This window comes from Phascolarctos cinereus, unplaced genomic scaffold, assembly GCF_003287225.1.
Source record: "Phascolarctos cinereus isolate Bilbo 61053 unplaced genomic scaffold, phaCin_HiC Scaffold_5;HRSCAF=322, whole genome shotgun sequence".
Lineage (NCBI taxonomy): Eukaryota > Metazoa > Chordata > Mammalia > Diprotodontia > Phascolarctidae > Phascolarctos > Phascolarctos cinereus.
The window spans coordinates 293,001,074-293,028,443 of record NW_027555958.1 but is presented as its reverse complement, the minus strand read 5'-3'; the positions used below and the strand labels follow the sequence as shown (position 1 = coordinate 293,028,443).

Sequence of the window (27,370 nt, the reverse complement as noted above, 5' to 3'; positions counted from 1 at the left end):
TCCAGGGTGTTTTTTTTTTTACCACTACAAAAAGAGTTTCTATAAATATACATATACATATACATATATATATATATATATATATATATATGTGTGTGTGTGTGTGTGTGTGTGTGTGTGTGTGTGTGTGTGTGTGTTTTCTACTTTTTCATTGATTTTATTGGGGTATAGATCTAGTAGTGTTATTTCTGAGTCAAGCTAACTTTTTTTGATAGATGTAAAGAGAGATAGAGATTGATAACTAACCCCACTTAGAGATTAAAGGAAGATAATCAGACATGTCAGAATCCAAATTTACAAAGTTCAAATATTGTTCCTAGACCTGGAAGAGGTCAAGCAAGGGGCATTTAAAAAATTCCCATTAAATCACTCCAATCTCTTCAAAGAGTTTTCCTGAGAATTTTCACAGACACAAGTTGTATAGCACATGGACCTGAAAATGCATTTTAAAAGCCTTTTTAATGAAAGAATCCCAAAGAACTCATATCAGGGAGCCCCCTCATGATTGTTAGGAAGGGAGAGGGGGAACTACTGTGAGAAAAAGGCAAAGAAGATGGAAATAAGGTGAAGGAAAAGTGAAGAGAGATCCAAAAGAGGTAAAAAGATGGATTATATTTTGGATTAATTCCTAACTAAACTTAGCACATATACATTGTTGTTCAGTTATTCAGTTGTGTTCTTCATGTCCCTATGGACTATAGCATACCAGGCCCTTCTGTCCTCCACTAGCTCCCAAAGTCTGTCCAAATTCACATTCATTGTTTCCATGACATTATCTATCCATGTCATCCTCTGCTGTCCCCTTTTTCTTTTGCTTTCTGTCTTTCCCAACATCAGGGTCTTTTCCAATGAGTCCTGTCTTCTCATTAAGCTTTAGCTTCAATATTTAACCTTCCAATGAATAGCCTGAATTAATTTAAGTCTTGACTGATTTGGTCTCCTTGCTGTCCAAGGGACTCTGAAAAGTATTCTCCAGTGCCACAATTCAAAAATGTCAATGCTGTGGTACTCAGCTTTCCTGATAGCCCAACTCTCACAGCTATACATTACTATTGGAAAAACCATAGCTTTGACTATACAACCTTTGTCAGTAATGTGATGTCTCTGCTTTTTAGTATGCCATCTAGATTTGTCATAGCTTTCCTTACAAGGGGCAAGGGTCTTTTAATTTCGTGGCTACAGTCACTGTCTGCAGTGATCTTTGAGCCCAAGAATATCAAATCTGTCACTGCTTCCATATCTTTTCCCTCTATTTGCCAGGAAGTGATAAGACCAGTTGCCAAGATCTTAGGTTTTTTTTTTTTATGTTAAGCTTCAAGCCAACTTTTACACTTTCCTCTTTCACCCTCATCAAGAGGCTTTTTAATTCCTCTTCACTTTCTTCATCAGAGTGGTATCATCTGCATATCTGAGATTGTTGATATTTTTCTGGCAACCTTAATTCTGGCTTTTGATTCATCCAGCCTGGCATTTCTCATGATATAATCTGCATATAAGTTAAATAAATAAAGTGACAACATACAGCCTTATCGAAATCTTTTCCTGACCTTAAACCAATTAGTTGTTCCATGTTCGGTTCTAACACCTGCTTCTTGACCTGCCTACAGGTTCCGTAGGAGAGAAGTAAGATGATGTGGTACTCCCATCTCTTTGAGGACTTGCCACATTTTGTTGTGATCTACACAGTCAAAGACTTTAGTATAGTCAATGAAGCAGAAGTAGATGTTTTTTCTGGAACTCCCTTGCTTTCTTCATAATCCAGCAAATGTTGGCAATTTAATCTCTAGTTCTTCCTCCTCTTTGAAAATCAGCCACTCTTCTGGTAATTCTCAGTTCACATATTGCCGAAGCCTAGCTTGTACGACCTTAAACATGACCTTGCTGTCCTGTGAGATGAGCACAATTGCTTGGTAATTTGAACATGCCTTGACATTGCCCTTCTTTAGGATTGGGACATAGAACTGATCTTTTCCAATCCAGTGGTCACTGTTGAGTTGTCCAAATTTGCTGGTATATTGAGTGCAGCACTTTGGTGTTTAATAAATGTTTGTTGGATTGAATTAGAAAACCAACTTCTGTAATTTACATCTACTACACCAATATATTACCTTTAAATGTTTCAATTCCCAAATAATAATTCTTAGGATCACAAGATTAAGACCTGAAAGGCACCTTAGGTAGTCACCTGGTCCAATTCTCTTATTTTGGGAATTAAGAAACTAAGGCCTGGAGAGGTTGTGTTCTGCCTGTCATGAACCACAATAGTAAGTAACAGAACTGGGATTTGAACTCAGGTCCTCTGACTTCAAAGACACTCTTGCCACTACACCATACTTCTGGACTAAAGAATACCCAAGTGGAAGCCCTGACACATAGCACCAAACCTTACTTTAGACATGGGTGGTGGAGGGCTGTATGCTAGCTGTGTTGTTAGCTGTGTTCCTGAATGTTTTCATAAGAGATTGTTCTCAAAGTTAAGCTACAATTTTGTTATTTTGAACTCATTTTGCCTTAGATGAAAACATTCTAAATGGTGATTATTTCTACATTCAGGCTGTACCAACGGACATAAAAGCCAGAGGGGCAGGTGCCCTGAGGCTTCGAGATTGGAGGAGCCCCAGAGTTCTACCTTGCATTACAAATTGCCTTGTAACTAATGATTGATCCCGTGACCATGTAACCTCAATGCCCACCTTTCCAGAAGATCTAGGATTAAATCCTTCCTCAGTCATTTCCTTGCTGTGTGACCCTGGCCAGATCACTTAACTTGTCTATGCCTCAGTTGTTTCATCTGTAAAACAAAGAGATTGTATCTGATGGTCTCTATGGTCCCTTCTAGCTCTAAATCTGTGATCCTAGGATCCCCCTACTCCCTTGAATTCTGAGCTCTGGAATCCAGGAGGCCAAGTGTTACAGAGGAGAAGCCAGAGTTTTCTCCCAATTCCCTGGGTACCTGGTTTAGGAAATATTTTGAACCAGACAAAATTTGACTGGTATCTTCCTACTTCCCTATCTCCCTTCCTCCCTTCCTCCATGGCCCTTCCATCCTTTAGTGTCCCTTTCTCTAGGGTCATAGTGCCTTCCCTCATGCAGCTCTGAGCTGCCTACTGTAACATGCTTATCTGGGCTTGTTCTATGCTCTAAATTGGTCCAAGCTCAAGCTCTTTGAATAATCTACTTTCATTCCCCTCCTCAAAACCTACATCCCTCAGGGGAGGTGATTTCAGCTAGGCTTAGGAGAAAAGCAATCTGATTGTCTGATTGAAGTTCTGCAGCTCACATTAATGTGTGAATAACTGTCAGCATCTTAACCTTCCCAGCAGTATTTGAATTTTTAAAAGATAATGCTTAGTAACTCAAATTAGTCTGTAATTTTAGGAAGGGTAACAAGGTAAAATGTAAAAAATAAATCCAGGCAGCATTGGGGGCAAGGAAAATCATTTGGGGCAGAAAATTGGCCTCATGGGCCACTCAGTCCCTTCTGGGAATCTGCTTCTAGGATCAGCTCCCTTAACCTGTTCCAATTTTCCACAGCTTTTTCTCTCCTCCATTTTCGAACACACTGATTCTCTGATGGGGGTAGATGCTACTGCAGCAGCAGCTGCAGCTGCAATTCTAGCAATTGGAGCATGGGTCAGAGGGGATAGAGGCAGAGACACAGTTAACTGTTTGTAATGTCTTGGTGGTTTATTAAATGGCGCCCATGTAAATTAGCTCCCTTCCCCCTCCTCCAATTACAGCATGGAGATCAAGTGGAATAGTGGAAAGAGGGTTGTATTTTTTTTCCTTTTTACATTTGTATTTTTAAATATTCATATATTGGGGCAGCGGAATCATGGTCAAATTATTTATTGATAGGGTTGTATGATCAAAAATTTGGAGACCACTGGATTAGAGTACTCTGGAAAAACATTAGACTCATAGAGGATCTGCATTTTTTCCTTCAACATAAAAGCCCTAGTTGAATGACAATTACTTTAATGACACCCAATTCACAGCAATTTTGTGAGGATCAAAATTCTAAGGTGACAATATAATAAATATAATTCTATTTACATTGTTTCCAAAATAATCTTTCCTGTCAACAATCTGGATCCTAGTTTTCATTCTGCTGTATAGTCTTGGTACCCCAGGCAACAATGAGGCCAACTTGTATCCATTTGGAGCACCTCTTTGGATGGTGGAGGGCTTTCCGATATGCTGGTGATGATCTCCTCTGAAGGATGTTTACAGGCTTCGTGGCCACATCCTAGACATGTGGCCAGTAGCTGTCCTGGGCTTCATGTTTGTGGTAGGCATGACCTAGGGCAGGTCATGGGATGGGTCATGGATGGTAGGATGGGTTTATCAGTATGACCTCTTCCAGGAATAACACCAACCTCAGGTCTGTTTGCAGAGAAGGTTACTTTCTTTGAGTTTGAAAGTAGCTTCACTCATGTTCTCTTTATTTCAGGTAGTGGGAGATAACTGTGAAATAGTTTTCAGATATGCATGTAAGTTTACCCCAGACATAAAATTTTTCTTATAAAGAACATACCTTTGGGGTGATACTTCCGGTTTCAAGCTGAGCTTTCTTACCACAGTATACAAAGTGGCCAGGAGGGGTGCATTCAGTAATAATGAACAACACTACTCTATGCTTAAGCTGGTAAAGATCCCCAAAAGCTACTTTTGCAAGGGGAACCTCTTGGCCTGGATCACTAATTATATCCTTCACAATACCTTTGATGTAACTTTGCCTCTCAGCAATGTCTCTGTGTTGCCCAAAGCTTGGCAGCCCATTTTCTGTGCTTTAGGTGGACATGGAAGACAGAGTTTCCTTCTTTGGAGACTGCATTAGGTTAGGGGTTGGAGGAAGGTCCCATTTAGGTCTCTAAGATAGACCAACTGATGCCATTGTACTTCTCTTTTGTCTCAATATCAGTTTCTTTGTACTTTTGGCCCATCCCACGACCCAGCAGTCCACACTGTCCAAATCCTCCCTAAATATTCACATCCTCCTAGCTCACACATGAAATGTTTCTATTCACCTATTCACCCTGTTTTCAGTTCTCAAATTCTGCAACTCTACACATGCAGGTATCCACTAGTTTCAGGAACTGCCAATAGCTAAAGCTGTAGGTGAAGATTAGGGGCTTTAAAGGATCTGTGTGCAGAAAAGTAATGGGATCCCTGGGTTTAGAGCTGAAAAGGGATGTGGAATGATCCTCTAGTCCCAGGGTACCTAGGCTTCTTGTGTGTCATGGACCCCTTTGGCACTCTAGTGAAGCCTATGGGCCCCTTCTCAGAATAATGTTTTTAAATAATTGAAGGAAATGATAAATTTCAGTTAGAAGTCATTAAAAATAAAAACATATTTTCCCCATCCGAGTTTACAGTCTCCCTGAAATCTACACACAGATTTCAGATTAAGAACCCCTTAGCTAGCCTAATCCCCACATTTTACAAATGAGGAAACTGAGGCATAAAGTGCTTTTTCCAAGGTCAAAGAGATCATCTGTCCTGATTTGCCTGGATTGTTTCCAGCTCAAAGTCCTCTGTTTTGTTTTCTATAGCACAAGCCTTTTCTAGACCCACAAAGGCATGCAATGAAGCTTGGGCCAATTTAACTTCAATTAGTTCCCTACTTTGGAGCTACTTGTTGAGGGCTTTATATTTTATTCAGTGTGTTAAATGGTAGCAGCTGAGTATGGAAGAGTTGTCTGGGAATAAGTGCCTCAAATCATGGCTTGAGTTGGAGGGAAAAAAATAATAAGTAAAATAGTTTGCTTTCTGTTTACAGGATCCATATCTTGCTATCCTGTTAGACCCACCAGGTTCCTCCAGTCATGTCCACTATTGACCTTCTTCTAAGCTCCAATACCTTCCATGTGACTTTGGATGATTTGGACACTCTCTGCTGCTTCCTGTTACAATCCCCTTTCTCTAATCATGTTCTTTCTGGCAACTCAGATGTCACTTCTTTTGAGAAGGCTTCTTTGATGTCCTTAATATTTCATGCTTGCTCCCTTGTCCAATGACCTTCTATTTCCTTATCAGTGTTCATATTGTGTCCCCTCAGTAAGTTGTAGGTTCTTTGCAGACAAGGACAGTAGTATCATTTTTGTATTTGTATTGAACACCAGGGATAGCATGCTGTATATAGTAGGAACTTAATATATGTTTGTTGAGTTGAGCTTCATCCCTTCCAGTCCCTCTTCTTCTAAAGTGCTCATCATCTCATGTCATCCCTGTTGTCAAACAATAGGCAATTAATGCAGGGCTTTTGATAAAGCATCTTGTACTATTCTCATGGAAAACACAGAGCACTGTGTACTAGACAGTAACACATTTAGATAAATGTGGAACTGGTTGAATATCAGATTTTAAGAAGCAGTCATTAGAAAGCCATGAACAGGGCATGGGCCATAAACATCTGTCATCATTAATTGTTTAGTATCAGTGTGACGAGAGGTCTCCAGTGCAGTACCTTGGGAATCTGCGCTTGGCCTTGTCCTATTTAGCCTTTTCTTTTTTAAACCAGTGGCTTAGATGAGGGCATAGAAGATATGATAATCAAATTTTTAAATGACATTAATATAGGTAAGGTAGCTAACCCATAGAATGGATAACAGACTTAGGGCCTACAAACATCTTGACAGGCTTGAGTGTTGGGCTCAATCTAACAACAGGAAATCCAATAGATATAAATGTACACTTATACTTGAGTTCAAAATATCATGTTGGCACTGCCAATGGTTCAACAGCAGAAACTGATGGGATTTTATTAGTGGAAATGATACACACAAAAAAAGCATTAACATTACTTTACTACTGCACTTTAAGGACCATGGGATTTTTTTTCCATTTGACTTAAAACTAAAACCTTCCATATGTGTTGTGTCCCCCCATTAGAATATGAGCTCCTTCAGGGCAGAGACTATCTTTTTTATTTGCATCTCCCATGCTTAGTGCAGTACTTTGTGTGTAAGAAGTGTAGTAAATGCTTTATTCCTTCTTTTCTTCATTCACCAGACACTTGTGTAACCCTAGGAAAATTCTTTAAATTCTCTGCTCCTCAATTCCCTTATCTATAAAATGAGGGAATTTTATTCAGTGGTCTCTAAGGTCCTTTCAGTTCTAAATCTAGGGTCCTATGATTTTATGATAGCCTCATAGTAATCTGTTCTGGTCAGACCACATTTGGAGTACTGAGATCAGTTCTGGGTACCAAAGTCTAGGAAGGGCATTGATAAGCTGTCCAAAGGAAGCCCATCAGAATATTGAAGAGCCTTATATCTATGTTGCATGAGAATAGGTTGAAAAAACTGGAAATGTTTAGCATGGAGAAGAAAAGACTCAAGGGGACCAGAAAGGCAATCATTTGGAAGAGGAATTAGAATTGTTCTGTTTGGTCTCAGAAGGCAGAACTGGCAGCAAAGGGAAAATTTAGAAATGATATCACGGAAAATGTTCTAACAATTAGAGCTGTCTAAAAGTGGAATAGACTGTCCCAGGAGTTAGTGGAGCTCCTCTCATTAAAAGTCTTCAAGATGATGTTTGATGACCACTTGTCAGGTATGGTATAATGGGGGTTCTTTTTTGGGTATGGGCTGGTCTAGATGGCTGCTGAGGTTTCTCCCAACTCTAAAAATGGATGATTCTATGTTAACTAATGCTACTGTAGAGGAACTTTTTTTGTTCTGACTCAAGTTGGACTAGAAAGACTCTGAGGGCCCTTCAAACTCTGATTCCTTGTCACTGGACAGTTTGCCCACCCATTTGCTTGCATCTGGCTTTTGCTTTTAACTCTGGTTGGTTGGGTACCTACTATAGCCCTCCCTTCCTCTTGTTCCTTTGTGTAGTGTGAATCTCTAGGATTTCTTTATTGTTAAGGGCACCACCATCCTCTCAGTCACCCAAGTTTATAATTTAGGTGTCACCCTCAATTCTTCCCTCTCTCACCTTATATCAAATATGTTGCCAAGGCCAGATGATTTTATCTTCATCACATGTCTTCCAGATGCCCCCCCTCTCTCTTCTGACATTGCCCCCATTGTGTTTCAAGACCTCATCACCTCAAATAACAGTACAAACAGGCTACGTGCAAGATAAATTGGAAACAATCAATGAAGAGAAGGCACTAGAATTGAGAGAGATTAGAAAAGGCTTTCCGTTGAAGATGGGATTTGAGCTGTCATTTTAAAGAAGCCAGAAAATCTAGGAGGCAGAGGTAAGGAGGGAGAGCATTCCAGGCATGGGGAGGGGCAACCAGTGAAAAACTGCCTGGAGTCAGAACATATGTCTTGACTGAAGTGTCTTGTTAGAGGAATAGCAAGAAGGCCAGTGTCACTTGATTGAAGAGCACATGGGGTGTTTGGGGGAAGGGCAAAGTGTAAAAACACTTGAAAGGTGGGGAACAGGTTATGAAGGGCTTTGAATACCAAACAGAGGATTTGATATTTGATCCTTGCAGTGATAGGGAGCTACTTGTGTATATTAAGTAGAGGGTGACATGATCAGACCTGAGGAAGATCACTTTGACAGCTGAATGGAGGATGGATTAGAGTGGGGAAAGATGTGTGACAGAGAGATCAAGCAGTAGTCTATTTCAATATTCCTGGTATGAGGTAATGAGAGCCTATACCCAGGGTGATGGTTCAGAAAACAGATCTCTTTCTCAAAGAACTCAAATCCAACCTATCTTGTTCCTTACTCTTTAATCTCTAATTCTTAGAAGACTTCTTTCTGGCTGGAGGATGGAATGGAGGAAAGTAGTGTGGAATGATGCTGATACAGCCAGAGAATGGGAATGGGATTTCAGAAGGAACTAGACAGACAAGTGAGTAGAGTAGGAGCTGTCCAATTTACTTTGGATAGATTTATTATGTGTTCTGATTACTTGCATTGTGGAGATTTGTCTCTAAATTTAATCTATCCTTATAAATATAGCCTAGAATAAACACATAAAGTCTCACGCATGAGTGGCAGAAGGGAGTAAAGCCTTGTAGGGAGAATAGAGGCTTGAAGCCATAAGCCCCTCAAGGTAGTAATGGTTTGGGGGTTGAGGAAATGTGACTCAGAAAAGTAAAGTATTGGGCTTTATCTTGGACAAGACCTAGCCCAGAGATTAAGACAACAGGAAGAACCAACAATCTAGACAATGTTTCCCTGGGACAAGTCCAAAACCCCTCTTATCTTAGTCTTTGAGAGTTCCAGTCTGGAAATCTTTGAAAGAATAATTAACGAAGCTACAATATGAAAGACGGGAGCCATCTCTGCACTAGTGAGTAACATGTAGAAGGCCTGTGTCCAGTTTTGCAGTCTAAGAGCCATGTTAAAAATGAGAAAAAAAAAAGGTCAGATGAACAATACAAATGATGAAAGGACTAGAGAATAGAACCTACAAGGAAAGATGAAAGGAGTAGGGATTATTTAGCCTAGAGAAGAACAGGCTGAAAAGAAAGTTTCAAATATGTTTTCAAGACTTTGATAGATTACTAGCAAAGAGGATGTTGGACACTGGGGGATTATTTCACCCCCAAGAAACCAAAATCGCATTATTTGCATCATAGAAGGCACTCTTGCCCAGGAGCCACAGGCATTTCATCAACATTGATTCAGATGAATACAGAACTGGGTCTCTGGGAAAAATCTTAAGTGCTATGGCCTTACTAAAGTGCCTTTTACATTCCCTTGGTTCTCTGTACCCATCCCCATGTCACCCCACCTATTTGGAGGCTCCAGCCACTTCTGTGTTTCCCTGGATCTTTTGGGGAGAAGAAGATCAATGAGTGCTCCCCATATATCAAAACTGGCCTATGCCTTTAACAGAACTGCTCTGGTTACAACAGGTACAGAACCCATTCAATTTTAAGCATTTCAAAGGGCTCTCACACCTATTATCTTGTTGAATGGGTACAATCAACCTGCAAGAGAGCTGTCTTTGTCTCATTACTGTTACAGGATCACAGATTTAGAGCAGAAGGGCCTTAGAGATCTTGGCTCTGTTACTTGCTGTGTGACCTTGGGCAAGATACTTAATATTTCTGAGCTTCAGTTTCTTTTTCAGTGAAATTCAGGGAGTTGAACTAGATGACCTCAGAGGACCTATCTAGCTGCAAATCTGGGATCTTATGATTTATTTGTGTGGAGACTGATGCCCCAAGAGATCAAGTAACTTGCCTGAAAACACACAGATAATAAAAAGTGTCAGAGCTAGATTCTGATTCGAGAAGATGAAAGTTCTCTTGCTTCAAATCTAATGTGATTTCCACACCATACCTTAGAAGCACAGAATACCAGTGCTGGAAGGGACCTTGGAGAGTATCCACTTCTACTATTTCATTTTTCAGAGAAACGAAACAAGGTTGCTCAGGTATTTGACGGCAAGGATTGTTGACTAACCCAAACCTTAAGAAAATGACAGCTAAGGTCTAGAACCTAGGTTTCCTGGCCCCTGTTCCTGTTATTCCTAGTGTTCATATTAATTGCCCCTTAATATCTCCTTGAGGGCAGAGAATGTCTTTTGCCTCTTTTTGTATCCTCAATGCTCAGCACAGTGCTTGGCACATAGTAACTGCTTAGTCAATGCTTACTGATGGATTGATTATCATGGGCTGAAAGAGTTGTCTGCTTTCTTTGTTGAGACTTTTGTGGAGCTGAGCTTCCTGAGCTCTTTGGGTTATACCTTCAAGGGAAATGAACACCTCACTGAAGCACTAAGCCACATCAAAGGGGATGGGAGAAATTGCTTTGCCAAGAAAATTACTCTCATTCATCAAGATGGTGATGAAAGGGGTTGGGGGAGAGGCAGGCAGAGGACTTGCAGGATGATTTATCTTGTTCACTTTCTGCAGGAAAGCAGTTACAACTTTGCTTTGACTTAGCCTGGAGGCTCTGGCTTCTAGCATGTTCTAGGAAAGAGGTGTGACCAGCCCAGGGCACTAGTTACTGATGGCCAGGAAAAGTTCCTTGGAATTTCCAGGATGCTCCTGATTCACAATTCAATTCAATGAATATTTATTAAAAGTTCCTGCTATATGCTAGGCACTAGAAATACAGAAAGAAAAATTAACAGAATTGTGGCTTTCAAGAAGCTCACATTCTATTTGTATTCAATGCTTTCTCTTCATTTCCTTTTCCAATGTGGAAACAGGTTCATGTAGGTTGCTTCCCACTGCTTATTAGGATTGGAAAGGGTGGTAGGAGAGAGAGCCCAGTGGGGACCTGCAACTTAGGAGACAGAGGAGCCTTTGGAGATTATAGAGATTAATAGGGAGGCTCCTATTTCCTGCAGCCGTCTTTGGGGTGCAGGAGATAGAAGTTGATAATACCACCAGGTGTAAGAGATATACCTAAGCCAGGGGTGCTATTGTATCAACTCACTGTGATATTTAGGGCAAGTTGTATTTCCTCTTTTATTACATGAGGGTATTGGATTAGGTATTCTAACATCCCTCCCAAGTCTGACAGTCTATGATTCTATGAATTAGAAATTCTATGAAATTGAAGGTGCTGAGAGAATACTGATTAAGGGAGTAAATGGAGTTTGGTTACTTAGTAAATATTTGTTAAATTTAGCTGAATGCGAGCTTAACCTGGGAAGGCTTTCTGGAGAAGGTGAAGTCTTAGGCAGGATCTGAAAGAAAGTAAATAATGGAGAGGTACATAGAGGACATTTAAGGCAGGGGAAATAATATGAAAAAAGGCATGGGGGCGTTAAATGCCAGGCTGAGGAATTATGCTTGGCACTACAGACCCCAGGCACTCACAGTCACTCTGAAGCCCCCAGAGAGCCAAGTTATGTGGATCAACAGGGACTGTGTGGCTCAGACAAGGATTTTGCCTATCTCCTTCAGGGCCTATTTCTCATCCTTTTGGGCTTCCTGCCTGGGAAGGAAAGTTCCCTCTGCTCAGAGTGATTTCTTTCCCATTACTGTCACACATTTCTGGCAAGTCACAGAGTGCTGGATCCAAGGCTCCCTGCACTGTCCTCTCTGCCAGACCCTGCAATCCATCATCCACATTGACAAGACTGAAAACCAAGCTGTGTGGGCCAAAAAGGGAACAGTACTGCATGCCAATCTTTGCTAGCAGGTCGATTAGTAGCAAGGAGGGGAAAGCATTAGAGAGCAGTCCAAGAATACATCTGAGGATCTCCAAGCATATTAGCTCAGCAGCTTTGTTCAGGATGGTATCTTAGCCCAAATTCTATTTCATAAGGGTAAAAGTATCTGAATTTTCTATTGTGGACCACCTCTCACTCTATAGCTCTGGGGTAGTGGGGAGGGGGAAAGGGAAAAGGGGACTAGAACTGGGAAGAGGAAGAAGCTGAGGCATGAAAGGAATAGGAAGTAAAGAGGAAGAGAAGGGAGGGAAGTTAGTTGTTTAAATTTACAGAGTGAAAGGATGCTTTGGGGATGAAAGTTGTGTAGATAAGTTATAATTTGCCATAGGCTTATGGTTGGGAAATACTAGTTTAAGAGACCAGTATTTTTTAGTATGAAATTTTTTTTATTACAGTCCTTCATAATTGTTAGCAACTGTGTAACATATAAAAAAGAAACCTAACACACAGAATAACATCAATTAAAACTGAACCACATATATAGATGTATATATAACATATATGGATATATGTGTCTGTGCATATACATACATATATATGCACATACATATATAAGCATACATATACATACATGTATCTATATAGTATATGTGTAATATATGTAAATGTATGTAAAATATATACACATATGTAAGAAGCCTTTCCTAGTCCTCCTTAATCTTAGTGCCTTCCCTCCAAGATTATCTCCAATTTTTCCTGTCTATAATTTGCTTATATATAGTTGTTTGTATCTCTTTCCCATTAGGTTGTAAGCTCTCTGAAGGCAGGTTTTTGCCTCTTTGTGCCTCCAGCACTTAGCACAGAGCCTGGCACAGAGGAGGCACTCAACAAATGCTCGTTGACTTGATAAAGTGACTGTAAATATTTCCAAGAACTTAAAGATTTGGGGATAGTCAGCAGATATTATGTGATAAACACTTACAAAAACACCAGAAAGCAATTTTAAACATCCATCCACTGCAAAGTAACTTTCAATTTAACACTTTTTTAAAATTTCATGAAAATTTAACCTTTTAAGAATGAGATTTTCAGGGGCAGCTAGGTGGTGCAGTGGGTAGAGCACCGGCCCTGAAGTCAGGAGGACCTGAGTTCAAATCTGGCGTCAGACCAAACACTTGACACTTACTAGCTGTGTGACCCTGGGCAAGTCGCTTAACCCCAATTGCCTTTAAAAAAAAAAGGAAAAAAAAAAGAATGAGATTTTCAGTCCAAGCCCCTGCAGTTATCTAGATCTCTATAATTAGTAACTGTTTTTTCTACTGTAACTAATGTAATAGCTAACCTAGACTAGAATTATGAGACAGCAGGAAAAATCATGGAATTGTTATAGAATTTTAGAGACTACTTTATCTATAGAGGAGTTGAAACCCCTTAGAGGTAGAGTCCAATCCCCTCACATTACAGGTACCTGAAATAGTGCTGCCTCATGGGAAGATGTCTGGATTTGGAGTCGAAGGACCTGGATTGGAACCCTCATTTGTTATCTGTATGACCTTGGTCAAGTCCCTTAATTTCTCTGAGCCTCAAATGTAAAATGGAGGGCATTCAAATCCAAACTTCACAGAACAAATCCCCTTAATAAAAGGATTTGTTCTGTAAAACTTGGACTCAGTCAAAAGGCCACACCCAAGGACTTAGAAGACCACATGTGGCCTCAAGGCCACAGGTTTCCCACCCCTGGCCCAGATGATCTCTATGGTACCTTTCAGCTCAGCTTAAAATCTGTGATTTGATCAAGGCCACACAGTAAGTTTTGAGGAAATCTGGGGATCCTTAAAGAAGGAGTTCATTTCAGGCACTGGGGACAGCCAGTGCAAAAGGTGGAGAGGGGAGACATATGAGGAACAAGAAGGCCAGTTTGCCTGAACTCTAGAGTATGTGAAACAGAGTGATGTATAATAAGTATGGAAGGGTGGGATGGTACCAGGTTTGAACGTCTTTAAATGCCAACTAGAGGATTCTACAGTTGATCCTAGAGGGAACTGGGAGCTATTAGAGTTTATTGAGGGAGGGGATGGTCAGATCTATGATTTAGTCACAAGTTACTCGGGCCAAAGAGACAGCAAATGCTTCATGGCAATTCTAGCCAGCAGGTTGATTTGTAGCAAGAAGGGAGGCAAGGCATTGGAAGGCAGGCCAGGAATACATCTGAGTTCCACTTTGGCAGATAACTGGAGGATGAATTGGAGTGTGAAGAGACTTGAGGGAGGGGGAATAATTTTTAAAAATAAATCTATTTATTTATTTTTAGATTCCAACATTCACTGCCATAAGATTTTGAGTTCCAAATTCTCTCTCCATCTCTCCCCTCCCCCACCCCAAGATGGCATGTAAATTGATACAGGCTCAACATATACATTCATATTTAAACCTGTTTTCACATTAGTCATGTTGTAAAGAAGAATTAGAACCAAAGGGAGAAATCACGAGAAAGAAGAAGCAAAGAAAGAGAGAGAGAGAGTGCAAATAATATGCTTCAATCAGCATTCAGACTCCATAGTTCTTTTTCTGGATGTGGATAGCATTTTCCATCATGAGACCTTTGGAGATGGCTTACATCTTTGCACTGCTAAGAAGAGATAAGTCTATCAAAGTTAGTCATCACACAATGTGGCTGTTACTGTGTACAACATTCTCCTGGTTCTGCTCACTTCACTCAGTATCAGTTCATATCGGTCTTCCAAGATTTTTCTGAAGTCTGCCTGCTGATCATTCTCATAGCACAATAGTATTCCATTACATTCATATACCACAACTTGTTCAGCCATTCCCCAGTTGATGGGCATCCTCTCAATTTCCAATTCTTTGCCACCACAAAAAGAGCTGCTATAAATATTTTTGTACACGTAGGCCCTTTTCCCATTTGTATCATCTCTTTCGGATACAGAACCAGAAGTGGTATTGCTGGGTCAAAGGGTATGCAAAGTTTTATAACCCTTTGTGCATAGTTCCAAATTGCTCTCCCAAATGGTCGGATTGATTCACAACTCCACCAACAATGCATTAGTGTTCCAATTTTCCCACATCTTCTCCACCATTTATCATTTTTCCTGTTTTGTCATATTGGCCAGTCTGATAGGTGTGGTGTGGTACCTCAGAGTTGTTTTGATTTGCATTTCTCTAATCAATAGTGATTTAGAACATTTTTTCATGTGACTTTAGATAACTTTAATTTCTTCATCTGAAAAGGCAGGGGGAATAATTAACAGGTCATAGAATGAGTCTAGGCAAATGGTAGTGAGAGGTGGCTTTATGAGTGGAGAGAAGGAGACAAGAAATGAGAGGTACAGAGATAGGTAGAGAGACTTGGCTGCTGATTAGATACGTGGGGTGAGTAAGAACAGAGTGAGATAAAAATTTGTAATAACAATAATAGTTAACATTTAGATAGCACTTACTATGTGCCAGGCATTGTGCTAAGCACCTTACAATTATTATCTCATTTGATCCTCAAAACAACTCTGGGAAATAGGTACTATTTTACACATGAGGAAACAGAGGTGAACAAAGGCTAAGTGACTTGCCCAGGGTCACACAGCTAGTAAGTATCTGAGGCTGGATTTGTACTCAGGTCTTCCTGACTTCAGTGGGAGAAGAGACAATTTCTGCAATCCTGCCTGATCCCAAACTTGAAAAAAAAATAGTTATGTAGCAGAGATAGAGTAATTACATCTGGTTTCATAAGATGAGATGGCAGAACCCCTGGGCAATGTAAAAACTTGAATTGACACTTGATAATCTCAATATTTAGAGTGCACATTCAATTTTCCCCTTCCTACCCAATTTCAGTGAGCACAAAGAAACTCACAGGCTGTGCCTGGGGGAACACTGAAGTCTGATAGTAGAGATTTTGCCAGGACAAGCCCAGCCATACTCCCAAAGAAGAGGCAGATGCTGATTCTGTCTAGTTTTGTGAAAGGAAGATAGGAGATGGTCCGAAAAAATTTCAGATTCAGGCAGCTGTGTTCAGAGTGACAGGATGTGGGTAACAGCTCATCAGGATTGACAGAAATGGGACTGGAAAATCAGCCAGGGACAATTCTGTTGCCCCACATCCCCCAAGGTTACTCATGGAAGGGACCTGGCTCATCAGTGCCTGTATAGGTCAACATGAAGAGGCAGAGGCAGGTCTATAGCCCAGCTTCAGAAATATGGTCACCACTGAGGGGACAGGGGTCAAAGAGCGAGTGCCAAGAATACAAGAAAAAAACTGAAGACACCACAAATATCAAGACAGGAAAAATCTCAGTGAAAGTTCAGGGCACAAGTAAACAAGCAAGGAAGAGTCTATAAACAGAAAGAAAAATGAGCAAAATCTCAAAGAAAAAACCAAAGCACCTAACATACTATAATGGGAAGGCAATTGAACCAATAGAGAATGATAGATAAAAGCTAGGCTTCTGTGGATTCCCCATAGATCATGGAACAACAGCAGGGTACTTCTGAATGGTACAAAAAAGAAACGAAATTCATTAAAGAAGAACTTAGGAATGAATTTAGGACAGAAATTAGAGCTCTTAATGCAGGAGTTTTAAAAGTAAATTTTTACTGATATTTTTGGTTTTTTCCAACAATTATGTTAACTACCATATCACTTCTCCACACTCCAGTTTTGAAGAAAAAAATTCCATACTCTGAATTTTAGCACATCTGCCAGAAATAATTTTTAATAAATTTAGTAAATTTAATTTTTTTAATTTAGTTTTTAATTTAGTAAATTTAATTAAAAAAATCAATATAATTAATTTTAAAAGAAAATAAAATTTAATAAATTCAAATTTAATAAATTAATAAATAATTGATACCAAGCATTTCTAATTTAGAGAAACAGCAATGTCCAAAATGACATAGCCTCCTCCCTTATGCCCTCAGACAACTCTCTATCCCCAAAACAATCCCAGGTAACATTTGTAGGAATGCTGAATGAGAGAAATGTCACACTATGTTAAAATACATTTTGAGGGCTGACATTCTACAACAATAGAACTCAAGATTGTTGAGTACAGCAGTGTCCTCCTAGCTACCAGACCTACTTCCAGCCCACCCACCATAGCCATCACTGAGGAGAGAAATCAGTATTAAAGGGGAGGTTCACTTTCATCATCACCACCAGCAGAAATTGCTGACCAACTGTCACCAACAGGCAGGTAGAGCCCTGGTAGTGGCAGCATCCTCCAGACCACTGATCCTGTTTTCGGCATAGCTCTCCCAGCCATCATCTGAAGCAGTAATTGTTATGGAAAGGAGCCAATCATTCCCACCAGTTGCCTCAATCAATTGCCACTCAATGGACAGGTGAACCAGTCTAGCTTAAACAACAAGGCACCCAGAGTTGAGAAACAGAAGTCAGCCTGTGTCAGACAAGTCAAGCCACCACCTTGAGCACCAGCTCCCCTCAGACCCTGATGAAGGTCTGGAACTGTTACAAACAGCAGTGCTTCATGTATAATCTATATCAGATTGCTTGCCATCTTGGGGAACATACAGAGGAGGAAGGGAAGGAAGGAGAAAAATTTGGAACTCAAAACTCTTATTAAAAAAATGAATGTTGAAAATTATCTTTACATATAATTGGAAAAAATAAAATACTACTTACATAAAAAAAGAAGGAAAATAACAGTTTCCACCCCACACTGCTCTCGGCCATAATCCTAGGAACCTCTATGGAGATGAAGCCTGGCAAATGCTCTTGCAGGTGCCGCAGTAGCCCACCTTTTGAAGACCCCAGACCACCAGCCCTGTTTCCAGCATGTCCCCGGCATCCATCAAGGGGAGTAACCGCTGTGGAGAAAAGGCTTGCCATGTTTGCCATCACCAACACCAACCACCAACCAGCTGCCACTAATTGTCAGGTAACCCCTCTCCCAATACTTTGGGAATAGCAGCACCTCCAAGACCACTGGCTCTGCTTCCAGCCTAGGTCCCACAGCCATCATTAAAGGATGTAACCTTTGTGGAGAAGTAACCTAGTATCTTTTTCTGCAGGCCTTGCCCAGCATCCATAGCTACTAAAGATTTGGAAAAGTAAATTCTCAATATCAAAATCCTTCATGTTGTCAAATAACTCAGCAACAGAAAGACGTATGGTTGTGTCAATGGAAATGACCTTAAAAAAAGATGTGTTACCATCACTGTTCCAATGCATCCTAAGAATCTGTGGGCCTTCCCATTTGACTCATAGTTAAAACCTATGTATATTGTGTCTTCCTATTAACACATAAGCTTCTTGAGAGCAGGGGCTATCTTAAATTTCTACTTGTATCCCCAGCTTTTAGCACAGAAGTGTACACATAGTCAAAGCTAAATAAATACTCTTTCCTTCATTCATGTCCCCTTTATTGCTCATCATTTTTAGTGACTGTATGGTAGCCATTGAAGGGTTTTCCTTATACCTGAGGGGATCCAAATAGGGCCCCACTACAGCGGTCAGCGAATCTTAGCTGTATCATAAGACATTCACGGATGCATTCGCAGAATCAGGATCAGAGTATGTTGGAACTGGAGAAGACCTTAGTGACTATTTAGCCCAGTGTCCTAATTTTACATGTAGGGAAACTAAGGTTTTAAGGAGAGATGGGATTTGCCCAAAATAACACATTAGTAAGTAGCAGAACCAGAACCTGAGTCTTCAAATTCAAATCAATAATTCTTCCTACATGACCATATTTCATCTGCTGCTGGTCAGGTCCAGTGTTGAGGTTATCCTGACCTTATCTTTCTCTCTCATATACTGTCCAGAGAGGGTACCCTAGAGCTTATGTGCTACATACTAATTTTAGAATTAGAATAATGAGATTTACAGCTAGAGGAGAATTAAAAGATCATCTAAGCCAATCCCCTCATTTACAGATGAGGAAACTGAGACCCAAGATCGTATAGGTAGTAAGCAGCAGAGCTGGAATTTGAAGCCATGTTTTCTGACTTAAATCCAATGAACTGTCTAGTGTACCACAGGTTAATTTTTCTAGATTCAGCACCTAAGAGATAAACACTCCACTTAGGAATGTCCTTTACAGATGAACAGGAACAACGTCAGAAGATTCTCATCATTTCTTTGCATAGAGGCTACGCCAGATGGTGAGATTGTCCCATGAGTTAAACTTCCAAATTGGCACTTAGAGCTCAGAGAAATAATATTATACAGCAGCAACTCTCAAAGTATGATCCAGGAACTCTGGTTGTTCAGACCCTTTCAGGGGATTCTTGAGGTAAAAATTATTTTGATAATAATAATGTAGACATTTTAATTTATAATGTAAATATTGATAAATTGAACCCACATAAACAAAAGCTCTTTGGGGAGTCTTCAATAATTCTTAAGAGTATAAAGGGATCTTGAGATCAAAAACTTTGAGAATCACTATTATAGAGGGTGATTAGGTTCCCAAATCCGTTCAAAAAGGGTCTATTTCACCTATGATGTACTTGAGATATTCTACATTTACAAAAAAAAAAGTCCCCTTGCCACAGTTTCCTTATCTGTGAAATGAATGATGGGATTAGACCAGATGACCTCTAAGATCTCTGCTAGCTTTAGATCTATGACCCCAGGTACTTAATATAGGCCTTTAAAGAACTAATCAATGCAATGATCAACCAAATGCTATCTACTTCCTAACAGAACCCAAGGTACAGAATGAGACATAAGTTTTTGGACACAGACAATATGGGAAGTTACTTTGATGGCAATTTGTTACTAGAATTATGTTTTTCTTTTCTTTTTCATCAGTGGTGAGAAGTATGGCAGGAAAAGGGAGGGGACAGCTAAAGGGCTGCCAAAAAAAAAAAAGAAAGAAAAAAGAGAAGATTATTGAAATATTTTTTAAAATGCACAACAGAAAACAAAAGGAAAGCCAGAAGCAAACACAAGCAGGATAGTTTTGTTTTTGTTTTTGTTTTTTTGCATATGGAAATGTTCATTTTTATTAAGTTCAGAATAAAAAAAGTAAAAGAAAAAAAAAGATAAGCCTTTAAGGCGTTTTCACTAGAACAATGCTGTGAGTGCAAGATTTATTATTCCCATTTCACAGATGAAGTATCTGAGGCACAGAGTTAAATGTCTTTCCAGGATTACATAGCTAGTAACTATCAGATCTCCAAGTCCAGTACTGCCCACGTATGATAAATGCAAAGGAGATGCCCAGGCAAAGTGCTATGAGAAATTTCAGGGAAGATTTGATGAAGGAGAGAGTATTTGTATTGGACCTTGAAGGAATAGAGTGATTTTAATAGATTGGAGCGGGAGAGTCCTTGGCAAGGATGGCATTAGGAAAGGATGTTGTTGTTGAGTTGTTTTTCATTCGTATGAACTCTTTGTAACCCATTTGGAGTTTTCTTGGCAAAGATACTGGAGTGCTTTCCCATTTCCTTCTCCAGATCATTTTACAGATAAAGAACTGAAGCAAACAGGGTGAAGTGACTTGCACAGGGTCACACAGACAGTAAGTGTCTGAGGCTCGATTTGAACTCAGGAAGATGATTCCTGATCATGGAATGATTCCTAGCCCAGTGCTCTAACCACTGTGACACCCAGCTGTCCTAGCAAATGTAGTATAAGAGGAGAAAGGGCATGAGAAAACAGAGGAGAGGGAATAGTACAGTTTCCATGGAATCTATTATATACTAAATGGGGTAACAACCACACTTATAAGGTGCTTAATTCACTTAAATATTCACTTAAATAAGGCAGGTTGGAGTAAAATTGTAGAAGGCCTTGAATGTTAAGTTCAGCATTTTATATTTTATTAGTGAATAATGAGTCCAAGATGGTTTTTGAGCAGAGGAATGACATGATCAGAGCTATTTATTAAGGATATTACCAGACCATTACTTTTCAGACTTTACCACCATGCTTTGCCTTCTTTCTTCAGGTGTCCCTGTGGCACCCTTCTTCCATTGGTGTGTTCCTTCTGGAGCCTCCATTTTGAGGAAGGACTTAGACGATGCATGCTTCATTCTCTGGACTTTGTCATCATGCCCTCCCTCATGGGTACCTCACACTCCTCCCCATGTTGTTAAATTCTCCTTTATGTATTGTCTTCCCTCAGTAGAATGTTAACTCCTTAAGGACAGGTGTTATATTACTTTTTGCTTGTATTTGTATCTTTTGTGCTTAGGACAGTGCCTAGCACATAGTAAGCACTGAATAAATTTTGTGGACTTGGCTTATTTGGACTTCCTTGTAAAAGCAGGATTGGAGAGCTGAAAGACTGGATTCAGTTTTGGCATCCTGAAATAAAAATGGTGGTGCTGTCATTTGGTTATGCTTAACTGTTTTGTTTTTTAATGAAAGCTAATGGGGGGGGGTTGGAGTTGAGTAGGGAGGTTATATCTGTGTGACTGTAATGAGATAAAGGGCCTGAATATACTTTTTAAACAAGAGGTGAGCTTTTTGAATTAGGCATTCAAGAGATGAAGGTTATTGCGGAAATGAAAAGGAGGATGAATTTCAGAAATATTTTGGAGATAGATGTTGCAGTGAATTGAAAGTGGAAGATGACAGAAAAGGAAGACTCAAAGACGACTTGAAGTTTTGAATCCTAATTAAATGGGGGGATGATAGGGGCACTAAGGGGAAGGACAAATTTTGGGGGAAGATGATGAGACATTGTAAGTACAATGTTGATTTTTAACCAGATTTCACCAGAAATAATAATGTTGAGAGTAAGGGAAGGGAAGTGCAGGTTTTGAGACTGACAGATGGTGTAGTGGAAAGAATACTAGATTTAGAGTCAAGGGACCTGGGTTTAAGCCCCTGATTGAAAGATCTGGAACTCGGTTCAAACTTTATCTCTGCAAGCCTCAGTTTCCTCATTTGTACAATACTTACAGTCAACTTCACAGGATTGTTGTGAGGAACAAATAAAATAATGTATATAAAATGTTTTGTGAAAACAAGCCATTATTTTTCCACTCTGAGATTTCCCTTACCCCCGAACCATCTTTCCATCGTGAGGAAGCACCAGTTCTTCACTTCTTGGTTGACATTCTCCCCACTCCCTCAATAGTATTGGATGGCTCCTCCCATTTTTTGAGGGAGCCCCAATTCCTCAATTCCTGGTTGACAAGCTTCCCACTCCCTCAACACATATGGAATGGCTCCTCCCATTTTTGGTGCCCGTCAAGACTGGAGTGGGGAGCTGAAGCCATCTGGTCAAGAATGTGGGATTGACGTGCTGTATTTAGCTCCCTGGGAGAACTCAGAATGCAGGGTTGTAATTTCCCTGCATTTTTCTCTGCCTCGACAAGGCGGCTGTTTATAGCTGGAAGGAGATTCTCATCTGAGCAGACAGGGTTCTTGCCCCAGCCCGCCTTATCTATGTTGACAGGTCCTAATCTTTGCAGCTTCCTTCCAGATATGCCACCCTTTCTATCCCCATCCCCCTCAGAATCAGAGGAGTAATTTGGGTGTCTCTCCCTCCCACTTTGGGCTAACTTGCTTATGCAACGATCATCTGATGAGTTGCTGAGCCCTCCTCATGCCTTCTTGGTACATAATTGTTTCAGCTTCTTTTCCACTCTGCTCCAGTCTGCTGATTCCCTCTCTATTCTGTCTCATCTCTTCTCATTGCTCTCCTTCCCTATTACCATTGCCCTTATTCACGATATCAAGAATCCAGTCTCCTTACTGGAATTTCCAAACTCCCTGTACAAACTGACCTTAGATCTTAGAGAAATGATTTCATCTTTCTGGGTCTCAATTTCACCTTCCATAAAATGAGAGTTGGCATCTTGGAGAACAATTGGGAACTATGCCCAAAGGGCTATAAAAATGTGCATACCCTTTGACCCAGCAATAGCACTTCTAGGGCTGTATCCCAAAGAGATCATACAAATGGGAAAGGGACCCACATGTACAAAAATATTCATAGCAGCTCTTTTTGTGGTGGCAAAGAATTGGAAATTGAGAGGATGCCCATCAATTGGGGAATGGCTGAGCAAGTTGTGCTCTATGAATGTAATGGAATGCTATTGTGCTATAAGAAATGATGAACAGGCTGACTTCAGAAAAACCTGGAAAGACTTGCATGGTCTGATGCTGAGTGAAATGAGCAGAACCAAGAGAACGTTGTACACAATAACAGCCACATTGTGCGATGACTAATATTGATAAACTTAATCCTTCCCAGCAATACAAGGATGTAAGACATCTCCAGAGGCCTCATGATGGAAATTGCTATCCACATTCAAAGAAAGAACTATGAAAGTTGAATTGCTATTTTTTTTCTCTTCTGTTGAGTTTTGTTTCCTCTTTCTGATGGTTCCTCCTATGGGTTTTAATTTTAATTTTCACTTACAACACAACTAATGTGAAAATACATTTAACAGGAATGTAAATGTATAACCTATATCAGATTGTGTGCTGTCTTGGGGAGGGTGGTGGGGAGGAAGGGGGAGAAAACTCAAAAGCATATGGAAGTGATTATTGATAAATCAAAATAAATTAACAAAATTTTAAAAAACGAGAGTTGGGTTAGACATTACCTTTTGTCTCTGACATTGTTTTGTCTTTTGCTTTTTTGAAGATGACCAATGACATCATGGGTGATGTCTTGACTTGCTCATGAACCGGATTTGAGTGAGGCAGAGTTGCACAAAGTTGTCAGCCTCACTCTCTTCTCCAGAATCACTGAAGTCCACTGACAGGACAAAAGCCAAGACTACTGGCAATGGCCCGGTATGCAGTATGTGACCTTGGCATCTTCAATGTATGACCAAGCTCTTAGCACTCAATAGTGCCTGTTTCTCCCACTTTCGTGGCCATTGGAACAGATTGTTCTCATGTGCTTGGGGGAGACATTCCCCTTAACTCACTCACAGGTTTGAGGCCTATCAGTTACCCTCAATTTGGTTTCGCCCACCTGCTGGTTTTACCATCTGCTGTTTAAACAGTCTGAGATGGTTTTATTGGGCTGTGGTCACGCTGCACATGCTGCAACTTCTTGGAGCCACAGGTGAGAATTGGGTGACAGGTGGACATCAAAAGTGGATGAGAAGACCTGAAAAGGGCTCCGCAAGCCCTCGCATCAGCAGCGCTAGTCTTCCCTCTTATCTCTGACATTACTGATAGAATGAAGACTGAATTTGTAATTTAATTGGTTTAGGGGACTCCCAGGTGAGGGAACTCCCTCTACCAATGCAGATCAGCACCTCCTCTGCAACTTAGCAAGTTCACTGAGAAGTTATATGACTTGCCCAGAGTCACATCCAGTAATGGGTCAGAGACAGGACTTGAACCCAGGTTTTCCTCCCTTAGAGCTCTCTGTCTACCACTTGGTCAGCTCTGACATCATGTGATGTTATTTGTATTTGATCTACAAAAGCCTGAGGTCAGACAGATCTGCTTTCAAATGTAATGAAAATTACCCTGGGCAAAGCACTTCACTTCTATATGCCCCAGGCAACTCTCCAGGGCATCAGAATGATGAAATCCCAGACTTCTGGGGCTTTCCCCCATCATTCTCTGAGAGCAAGGACAGCATCTTTTATGAGAAACCCCATTGTAAAGCACCTTAGAAATAATCTAATCTAAATCCCTTAATTCATAGAGGGGAATATGCCGAGAAAAATGATGAATATGAAGGATTGAGACACGTGGAGTGATTCATTTGAAACAATGCAGCAGACAGAGAGCAGAGGGTAAAAACTACAGATATTCAGTACAATAAAGTAAATGAGAAGAATAAGCCAAATGCCGTAAGAGCAAACTTAGCCCTGATCATCTTCCTTTTATTAGACAGGTCAGGGGTAATGGACAAAGAATGTTTTGTACACTGTTTTAACATTTTTTAAAAATGATTTTATTTTTTATTGTACACTGTGAAATGTTAAGGTGTTCTTTGGTTGTGTTTGATGGCTTTTTCCTGCTTTCCAAATGAAGGCTAAAGGTAGGGTTTGAGTGGTTGAGTAAGGAGGCTGTCTTTGTTATATGACACCTAGGTAGTGCAGTGGTTAGAGCACCAAGACTGGAATCAGGAAGACTCATCTTCCTGGGTTCAAATCTGACCTCAGACAGTTACTAGCTGTGTGACCCTGGGCAAGTCTCTTCATCCTGTTTGCCTTGGTTTCCTCATCTGCAAAATGAACTGGAGAAGGAAATGGCAAACCACTCCAGTAACTTTGCCAAGAAAACCCCAAATGGGGTCATAAAGAGTTGGGCATGACTGAAAAATGACTGAACAATAACAAATCTGTGTAAATAATAACAGTTTGTGCTGTTGCTGGGACACTCATCTTCTGCCTCTCCACTAAAGGTCCCCTCCGCTCTTGACCCATGAATACTTAGATTGTGCTCAGTTCTGGGGAGACAGGCCCTCTTGAAAGAGGAATCAGACCCCTTTTCTCAAACTCTCTATTTCTTTATGCCCAGCCCCATCCTCCCCAGAGCCCCAGGAATAATGGTTTAAAGCTTAGATTTATCTCTTTTCTAGAGTCTGTCCCCAAAAGAGAGAACAGGAATGTATTCTGTGATATACAATTTGGTCATGTAGACGACATGCAGTATGGCTATTTATTCCCTCCACACAGCTTGACACAAGGGAATCACAAGCAGTCATTAACAAAGATTTAAACGGCAATAATAAATTGTAACTACTGTTATCCTCTCCTGACATACTTAAAACATCAAAATATGAGACATTTTGTAAGACTATTGAATTGGCATTTCACCTTTGCCTTGAATCTATGCTGTCCAAACAACTTCTTCCAAGTCTGTGTCTTCTGGTAATCCAGCAAGGGGCTTAACCTCCTGCCAATAGTCAGCTTCTCCAAGAAGTACTTTAATAATTGCCAGTAAATTAAATTAATTCCATCAATTAAAAGCAATTGATTGTAAGTAGTTCCTCCCAGGAGGCAGCTAGATGGTGGAATGAATAGACCTCCCCCACCACCTCATTCAGCAGGACCTGAGTTCAAATTTTGCCTCAGACATTTACTAGCTGTGTGGTCCTGGGCAAGTCACTTAATCCTGATTGCCTCAGTTTTCTTATCTGTAAAATGAGCTAGAGAAGGAAATGGTAAACCATTCCACTATCTTTGCACATACACACACACACAAAAAAAACCCATCCCAAATTGGGTTGTGAAGAGTAGGACACAATTGAATCAACTAAATAACAAAGCTCCCAGAGTACAGCCAGCACCAGTGGAGGACCCAGGAGCTCCCAGACTCACAATCACACTGTTGACTCAAAGGCTGGAAACATCTGTCTCAGGATAGCTACCCACCTATGTCCTCAGGAAAGAAACACAGAACCAAGGAGGCATCCAGGGGTGTAGGCCTAGGCCCAGACTCAGTCCACTGCTTACAATTTAATTTCTGTTATGTAAGTTGTATATATCTGTTCTGATACATAGGTTTCAAATAGCAAAGCCAGAACTCCAAGGCATCTCTCAGACTCCAAGTCAGTGCTACCTTTCTTGTTATTTTAGACTGGGTTGCAGAACACCTGAATGGAGTTCATGGGTCTCCTCTATGAACACTCTTGCTTTCTAGATGCCTCGATGCTGATGCCATCTCTCCTAACAAGGGCTGAGTACTTCCTTGCCTCCTTCAGGAAAGAAGTAGGACAAGCTGAAAGGTTCAGTATCGAGGCAGTCCATGTCTTTGTCCATTCTGTTGTGGGAGAGCAGCCCCAGAATTGATTTCCTGCCATTAGTGTTGTGGACCTGGGAGAAGTGGGCAGTGTGACAACCCAGCTCTGCTCCTGAAAGTGTGAAAACACAGTTATGGATACTGGGGAGGCAGGAAGAGAGTGTGATTTAAGGATGGAGCTGGAGCTTATGAACTCAAGGATAATGGTGTTAGCTGAAAGGACTGCATCATGGGAATGATCTGTGAGTGACCCTAAGACTCCTGAGGAAAAGGGGAGGGCAGGAGGAGCTGGGTAGCTCAGAACCAGAGCAAGAGGGTAGAGCAAAGGGCTGTGTATCAGAGTAGCCTTATCCTCACAAGGAATCTGATCTGGGAAGCACTGCTACCCCAATAATACAGGGAATCCTATCTATTCAGAGCCATTTAGAGTGGTGCTAGGTATTTGAAATTTCTAGACAGCTGAGAGTTTATACCTTCAACCTTTGATCTGTGTGTGTGTGTGTGTGTGTGTGTGTGTCTGTGTCTGTCTGTCTGTCTCTCTCTGTGTCTCTCTCTGTCTCATTCTCTGTCTCTGTCTCTCTCTCTCTCTCCCTCTACCTTTTTCCCTTCTCCACACATACATACAGTTGTGTATATATATATGTATATATTTAAAAATATATTGTATA

General features: G+C 40.5%; 1 pseudogene; it reads right to left on the bottom strand.

The window, feature by feature from the left end:
- Nucleotides 1–4,096: 4,096 nt before the first annotated feature.
- Nucleotides 4,097–27,370, bottom strand: part of LOC110215831 (large ribosomal subunit protein uL2 pseudogene) — a 200,766-nt pseudogene continuing 177,492 nt past the window's right edge.